Raw genomic sequence first — 10,000 nt, forward strand, 5'->3', positions numbered from 1 at the left:
GCTACATAAATCTATAACTTAAATTATTTTGGGACAATGCATGTACCAGTGTAATGGGTCTAAGCAGTGGTTTTCAACGTTCATGCGACCACGACCTACTGCACCTCCGGTCCACCCACCTAGTATCAGTCTCTCTCTCTCTCTCTCTCTCTCTCTCTCTCTCTGTCTCTCTCCCTCTCTCTCTCTCTCTCTCTCTCTCTCTCTCTCTCTCTCTCTCCCCCTCTCTCTCTCTCTCAGATAAACCTGCTATCTGGATTAATTCAATTGATAAAACGAAGCTAAAATGTCGAAACTTCCATGATTGACACAATATAGCATGCAGTTTAGGAATTTTAAAGTAGTATATCTATTTTACAGTTCGCATTACCTACCCTTTCCCGTGTCAGTGGCTCACCGGTGAACTATGCATAGCCATCGGTTTGGGGCCACTGCCTTTAGAGAGGTAACTTATTCTGAATATGGAATTGATCTTATAATTGTAGTTTTAGTTAACAAGGAATATGGTCTATATCTACATTCTAACTTTTTCGCTTATTTTCATTCTTCCTCTTCTTGTAATTTCGAGCATATTGGTCAGAGATACACAACTTTATCATTATTTATCCATATTATCATTTTTCATCATATTTCATATTGTCTTCGTAAGAGTATATTTCGCTTATATAATCACGTTCGTTATGTAAACACATATTTTGGTATATAGAGCCCTCCTAAGTTTTCGACTTAAGTTCGCAGCAGGTCGTGTATTTTGTACCTTTGTTTGTTCTTTAAGAATATTTCATGTTTTCTTTATTCCAAATCCAGTGTTTCTTAAAGACAATGACCCTCTTGCTTTATTTACTAAAAGCTAATATTTCGATCTTCCTATTTCTGTCTGAATTTCGTGGCAAGTTTGATCGTTGCTTATTAGTTCAACATTACGTATTTCCTTTGCATTCTTTCAATATATGATATTCTATATCTGTCATGAGCATATTCAGATTCCTCTTTCTGCAATAATATTTAGTACTGGCTTATTCCATTGTGTTGAAATAGGCCTACATGGAATATTCGGCATTATATCATTAGTTTCAAGACCTTCTAGATTTGTATTTCTTATTTTCCTAAAGAAAGTCAATAGCAAATGTGATCTAGGAACAAATTATCAACTCGATGTCTAGAGTCGTATGGTACCCGAACCGTACCATTAATAATTTCTCAGATATATTGTTTATATATACCATAAATACATCATGATGACTGTTGAATTTTCACCATGGTTTTAGTATGTTAGGGAAGCACTATTGGCCAGACTACAGAAGTGTGAAGGTTCTCGAGGGAGGCTGTAGCTTCAGCTTCAAAGTATATTACAGATTCAGTACCATATGTCACAATTCCACAATATTCGTGATTTACTTTAAATGTGAGTGTGTATCCCGTTGCTCTATATCCTCTGAATTCAGATGTGCTTATAAGATACATACATATGTGCGGGTGTATATATATATATATATATATATATATATATATATATATATATATATATATATATATATATATATATATATATATATATATATATACCAACTAGCCTATAGTGAAGAGCAATCCTTTAAGTCGCCTTGAAACAGAATAATCAAACATTAACGAAAAACAAAATCAAAAGTAAACCCCAAGCGGCCATATTCGTTATATATATATATATATATATATATATATATATATATATATATATATATATATATATATATATATATATATACATATATACAGAGAGAGAGAGAGAGAGATGTGTGCATGTGTGCGTGCATTACAGTACTTTTATATCCTATGTGGCAGAGACATATATGTAGATACAATTTTTATATATCCATAAATATCACGAACCATATCCAGTACCAAACAAATAAACAAATAAAGTGTCTCTATCTGTTCTTACATCTAATGAACCCAATTTACCTGTCATCGTTGGACATTTCGGTAGACGATGTACGAAATAGGTTTAATTGCAGGTCATCGCAACATGTTGAAATAGGGCCATTAGCAGTGATAAATTGTCTTTTTTTTACTTTCACTTTAAAAACAATCTCTAATTATTGTAGTTAATGTTCATGTCTTTCTTCTTTTACTTCTCCCCCTCCCCCCAACCCCCAGGAAAAGCAAGCAAGGGTACTATGAGGGAAGGGATGAGGGAGGATAGATGATAGTGCTATGCTTACTTTTTTATGTTATTTTATATAATGCAGTTTATCATCATAATCATCATCATTATTATTGAAATCATTATTATTATTATTATTATTATCATTATCATCATCATCATTATCATCATAGTTATTATAATTATTGGTGTTCTTACTATTATCATTATTATCATTTTATGATAATTATTATTATCATTATTACTATCTTTATCATTGTTATTATCATCATCATTATTACTTTGTTATTATTATCATTACAATTATTATTATCATTATCATTATTATTATTACTATCATTATTATTATCAATGTTGTTATTATTGTTGTCACTGTCATTATCATTGTTAACATTATTACTATCATTATTATTAATATTACTATTGCTATTGTTATCATTATTGTTGTTGTTGTTATTGTTGTTATTATCATTATCCTTACTATTACAGTCATCATTCTCATCTTCACAATTACTTTTATCCTCATTATCTTTACCATCATTATTATCATCTTTGATATTATCCCAACTACCGTTATTATCTTTATTATCATTATTCTTATTGTTTTTATAATCATTACGGTTATTTTTATCATCATGATAATTTCTAATATCAGTATTATCATTATTATAATTGTTATTATTTTTATTGATATTATATTATCATTATCATTATTATTCTATTATTATTGTTTTAATTATTACTATTATTATCATTATTTTTATTATCGTTATCACTATTACTAGTTCGACTATTATGTTTATCATTATCATTATTATCAATGTTGTTGTTATTATTATCATCATTATTACTTTAGTATTAATATTATTACTATTTTGTTATTATTATTTTTCTTACCATTATTGTTATTGTTATCATTTTTGTTGTTGTTCTTACTATTATCAACATTTTCATCGTTATCATTATTGTTTTTGTTGTTGTTATCATTTCTATCACTGTAATTGTTAATAATTGTAATTGTTATTATTTTTATCATCATCATTATTATTTTCGTTATTATTATTAACAATTTTATTGTTATCATTACTATTATCATCATCACTATCATGATAATCACTATTATCATCATTATCATAACCATTATTGTTATTATCATTGTCATAATTATTATTATTATCCTTATTATCATCATTTTTATCAAAGATATTAATAACAATAATATCATGATTATCATCATTATCATTTTTATCATCATCATCATTATTATTATTATTATTATTAACAATTTTATTGTTATCATTACTATTATCATTATCACTATCATGATAATCACTATTATCATCATTATCATAACCATTATTGTTATTACCATTGTCATAATTATTATTATTATCCTTATTATCATCATTTTTATCAAAGATATTAATAACAATAATATTATAATTATCATCATTATCATTATTAGTAGTAGAAGTAGTAGTATCATTGTATTATTGCCATTGCCATTATCATTACTATTAGCGTCATTACTGTTATCATTGTTTTTTATTGTTATTAATGATACCATTATCATTACTACCATCAACATTATGTTTAACCATTGTCATTATTAGCATTCACTAATACGGCCTCAGTTATCAATATCATCATTATCATTACTGAAGGCTTATATATAAATGATAAACTCTATCAATAACACTAGTAATAACACTGATAGCATTATCATTGATATTGACATTATTACTGATAACTCTGTTGGTACAATAAAACTGTACTGTCCTGCAATGCCATTAGCGGTATCAGACACTTTGTTGGTATTATCATTGCCGCTTTCATTGATATCAGTAATATGTAAGGCATTGTGTATGCGTATGTCTTTGTATGTGTATGTATATACATACATATACATATATATGTGTGTGTGTGTGTGTGTGTGTTCATGTGTATGTATATATGTATAAGTATATGTATAAGTATATGTATAAGTATATATATACATATACATACATATATATATATATATATATATATATATATATATATATATATATATATATATGTATATATATGTATATATATATATATATATATATGTGTATATATATATATATATACATATAGATATATATATATATATATATATATATATATATATATATATATATATATATATATAAATGTATACATATATATATATATATATATATATATATATATATATATATATATATATATACGCATATATATATATATATATATATATATATATATATATATATATATATATGCGTGTGTGTGTGTCTGTGTGTGTATGTGTGTGTGTGTGTGTGTGTGTGTGTGTGTGTGTGTGTGTGTGTGTGTGTGTGTGTGTGTGTGTGTGTGTGTGTGTGTGTGTGTGTGTGTGTGTGTGTGTGTGTGTGTGTGTGTTTGCATGCGTGTGTGTGTGTGCATGCGTGCGTGTGTGTCTTAGAAATGTAAGCCTAAAGGAATTAAAAAGAATAATGATAACGACGATAATTAGAGCAGGAAAGGCATAAAAATTAATAATAAAAAACACGACGGCGCATTAGCCTCACGCGACGGACCGGCAGCGAACACAGCGGTATCTTGGCGCGGTGCTTAACGCCCGGAAATAAAATGACGGCAGTAACAGAAAACGAAATCGTCCCTCGGGTAATCCCCCCCCCCCTTCCCCCTCCGCCCCCACCACCCTTTTAAATCCTGCTCCTCCTCCACCCCCCCCCTAAAAAAAAAAAAAAAAAGTTAAATAAATAAGTGAGCAAAAAAAGACTCGCAAATTAGCATATAATTCTGACGTATAATAAGGCCTGTAACACAGCAATCCTTAATTATATTCTGGCTTGTAGGAAAGAGGTGCTTCACACACAATTACCAGATATTAACAGCGAAAACACGCGCGATACTTAAAGCAAGTTAATTATGATCTGTCCCGGTGATGAATCCTGATAAATGAGCTCGGAGTGTTTTCTGCTAGTCTTTTCGTGGTGCTAAAGGGAGGGGGGAGGGGAGAGGGGGGTCTATAAGGTTGGTTGTTTGTTTGTTTAAGACCGCAGGGGATAAAAGGAGTGGGAAAAGGGTAACATTCTGATTCTTATAAGTTTACGTATCCTGGCGAATTTCTTGAATGTGTGTTTTGTGTAGAAGGGTGTACTCGTTTGTATGTGTGTGTTTGTATAATCATATGTGTGTGTGTTTGTTTGTGTGTATGTTTGTGTGTGTGTTTGTATATTCGTCTGTGTGTGTGTTTGTATATCCATCTGTGTGTGTGTGTTTGTGTGTATGTTTGTATATTCGTTTGTGTGTGTGTTTGTATATTCATCTGTGTGTGTGTTTGTGTGTAGTTTGTATATTCGTCTGTGTGTGAGTGTGTGTTTATGTAAAAAAAAAAGGTATGAATAATAATGACTATACTAAAACAGATGTATTTGGCCGGCTTCGAATATATCTTCGTCAGAAATACATGTATTTCTGACGAAGATGTATTGGGAAGAAATTCATTTTCATGCATACCTTTTCTACATTTGAATGAGAGAGAGAAAAAGAGAGAGAGGGTGGGAGAGAGAGAGAGAGAGAGAGAGAGAGAGAGAGAGAGAGAGAGAGAGAGAGAGAGAGAGAGAGAGAGAGAGAGAGAGAGAGAGAATGAGAGAGAGAGAGAGAGGTAAGAAGAGAGAGAGGTAAGAAGAGAGAGAGAAAATAAAGAGAGAGAATGAGAGAGAGAAAGAATACGATTCACGCGATTATGTCTTCGCACAGAGTGTATGGCGTACATATGGAACCCTTCAATACAGCCACGTAGCGAGCCACCATCTTTAAGTAAACCATAAACACTGAAAAAACGGTAAAATCCATACTCGTTTCCCCGCGCCGTGCCCTTCGCCGACCTGCCTGACGGATGCCATGCCGACGGTGGCGTGACAGGTGCACATCAGAAGCCTGCGTTACTTCTCCCAAACGACAGTAACTTAGATATACGCTGTAACTTACCCTAACTTAACCCCCTTGCGAACATTTTCCTTCTAAGTTATTCCTCATTAGGTGTTCGTCATTTGATGAAATATGCGGTGATCTACAAGTGTTATGGGCGACTTCGGGTTACACGGGCGGTCTCAGAACCCGACTCATGACTTAAGGAGTGACTTGTAATTTGCATAAGGGAGTTCTCTCTATGACCGGCTGACCAAGCGGTTCTCTCGAGGAGGAGGACTTGTGGACCGAAACGTCATTCTTCTTTTTATTCTTCGTTGGTTTTAAATTACATTGGTTATTTTATTGGCTTTTAAAAGGTGGGTCTCGGAGCACTGTCAATGTAGTCGCTAATCCTTTGGGAAAAATATTGTTGGGCGACTTGCTTTACGTTCGTCAGTATTCACATAAGGAAAAATACTGTGAAGCTTATACAGATTGTTCGTTGTTGTTGTTTTTCCTTTCTTTCTTTTCTTTTCTTTCTTTTTTTCATAGCTTAAAATTCTATTAACCTCGCAATAAAAATAACAGTGAATCTCGTAAATATCACGGAATATCTTTTCCTTTTTTCCCATAGCCTAAAATACTATGAAGCTTTTACAAATTGGTGAATATATTTTCTCCTAGCTTTGAAATATACAATCAAACAAATCTCAAAAAAAAAAAAAATGGAATGGCTGCTGTCATCTGACTATTCCGTAGTCCCTGTCTGAAAAGTATGGCTGAGTATTACACAACCTACACTGATGTAATATCGCTAATGTACATAAAACAATACAGCAGATAGTACTTATTTCCTAACCGCCAGAGTACAAAAAATACCCACCAAAAGAAAAAGAAAAAAGTTTCTAAATATTCTCAAAAGCGATTGACAGACTCGACAACATGGGTCAATATAGAGAGTCCAGTATGAGTGACAAATCGGTGTTATTTATATGACTTACCAGACGGGAAGGAGTTTCGGTCTGCCATAAAGCATGACCTCGGCGAAACTTTTCTCATTGGCTGGGAAGAAACATTGGGCAATTGGCGACAACGACAAATTTGCAAATCTGGATTCTTCTTTTTTTTTCGTTTTCTCTCTCTGTGTTTCTGACTCCCTCTCTCTGTCGCCCTATATGTGTGGGTATGTGTGTGTGTCTGAATCTCTCTCTCTATCTGTCTCTCCCTTTCTTTCTCTCTCTCTCTCTCTCTCTCTCTCTCTCTCTCTCTCTCTCTCTCTCTCTCTCTCACTCACTCACTCACTCACTCACTCACTCACTCACTCACTCACTCACTCACTCACTCACTCACTCACTCACTCACTCATTCTCTCTCTCTCTCTCTCTCTCTCTATCTATCTATCTATCTATCTATCTATCTATCTATCTATCTATCTATCTATTTCTCTTGCTAATGCTAATAGTAATGATAACAATGATGGCGATAATAATACCATTGGTAATGGGAATAATAGTAATGTCAACAATTACAACAGCAATAAAGATGATAATATAATCATATCCATTATGATAACAATAACAAACGGCATTACTAATACTACCATTTAATCAAGGGCTAACCCATATCTAAATGTCTTCCATTTGAGAGATGAAATAGGGAAACCAATTTTGTTTTTCGTCCATGTGATCGGGCTGACAGGGACGCGGACCTTTCAAAAACCTGAGGTTCGTGGGAAAAGTGATCTCGACAAAGAGTGAAAAAACTCTGTGGTGAAAAGGTTGAAAAAAGCTGCTACTGATAATGAACAATAATTTGGAAAATAATGTTGACAGCGATAACGGAAAAGGATGTTGATAGCGGTAATGGTGATGTTATCTTTGATAATATAGGTAATGTTGATAATGACGGCTATGGCAGTACTACTTATGATTAAGGTTAGGACAGTATGTTTGATACTTATAATCATGAAGGATAATGTATATTACTAACCTGATGTAATGATAACGATTACTATTATAATTTGTAATAGTATTATTAGCCTTGACTGCTGTAACTCATAATAGAGGTAGTACATCAGTAGAAGTAGTAGTCATAGGATTGCAATTTTCAGTAGTAGCAATAATAGTATCATGATCTTTATTAATGTTATGTCTATCATGATCACCATCAATGTTATTCTTGCTTTTATAATCATTGTTGTTGACATTACCGTCCTTATTGTTCTTGTCATCTTCAATGACATTGTTCTTATCATTATTGCTGTCACTATCATTACAACAACGTTATTATCAGTATTTGATTGATATCATCATTATTGTAAATAGATTATTATCATTATTATTGCTATTGTTATCCTTATCATTACTACTAATATTATGATTGTTATTACTGCTTTTATCATTAATATCATCATCACTGAAATCATCATCATCTAACCATGATTACTATTATTAATATCGTAATTGTTATCATTGTTATCATTATCCTTATTACGATATAACTATCATCATTATTACACATTTTGTTATTATCATTATTATTATTATCATTATCATTATTATTATCATTATCATTATCATTATTGCGATATAACTATCATCATTATTACACATTTTGTTATTATCATTATTATCATTATCATTATTATTATCATTATCATTATTATTATTATTATTATTATCATTATTATTATTATTATTATTATTATTATTATTATTATTATTATTATTATTATTATTATTATTATTATTATTATTATTATTATTATTATTATTATCATTATCAGTATCATTATCATTATTGTTATTATTATCATTATTATTATTATTATTGTCATTATTATTATTATTATTATTATTATTATTATTATTATTATTATCATTATTATTATCATTATTATCATTATTACTATTGTTATTCTTATTATCATTATTATCCATTATCATCATTATTATTACTTTCGTGATCATTATCATCATCATCATTATTATTATTACTATTATTATTATTACAATTGTCATTTTCATCATTATCGTTATCATCATCATCATCTTTTTTATCATTATCATTATCATCATCATCATCATCATCATTATCATCACCTTCGATATTATTGTTTTCGTTGTTGGTATTATCAGTTTTATCATTTTTACTTTTAACATATTTTTTTTCTAAATTGTTGTTAATACAAAAACATTCATTATTATTATTAATAATATTGTTATTATTTCCATTATCACTATTATGATTATTGTTATTATCATTATCATTATTAGCATTGTTATCATTGTTATTATTATTGTTATTATTATTCTTAGTATCATTACTATCACCATTATTGATATTGTTTTCATTATTATCATTATTGCTATTATTGTTGTTATAATCATTATGATTTTTACTATCATTATCATCCTTATGATTATCACTGTGATCAGTATCAGTATTATTATTATTTTTTACCACTACTCCTCCTAGGACTTTCACGAAATAAAAGAAATTAACAGGTATTCTTTATTCCCTCTTTCACTCTTCTTCTGCCTCTCGTCTCCCTCTCCCTTCCTCTTCCCCCTTCGCGCTCTGTCACCCCTAAGTTTTCCTTAAATACAGCCTTCCCTCCGACTTTTATCTGTGTCCTCCCACTTCCCTTCTCTCCTTCATTGAACTCCCCCGCTGTCTTCGTTTCCTTATCTCCTTCCTTCCCTCTCCCATTCCTCTTCTTTCTCTGAGTCCTCTTTATCTTCCCTCCTTAGACTTCTCCATCTCCTGTTCCCCTCCTGCCTTCACACATACCCTTTTTTCTTAGGTCCCCCACTCCCTTTTCCTTTCATTTCCCCATACCCATCCCCTTATCTTTGTCAGTTGGTATATATACAATATTATTCTGAGAATATATTCTGATCTACTGGCATCAGCTGAAGAACTTCATTTGTA

Source organism: Penaeus vannamei, chromosome 17 (genome assembly GCF_042767895.1).
Source record: "Penaeus vannamei isolate JL-2024 chromosome 17, ASM4276789v1, whole genome shotgun sequence".
NCBI lineage: Eukaryota > Metazoa > Arthropoda > Malacostraca > Decapoda > Penaeidae > Penaeus > Penaeus vannamei.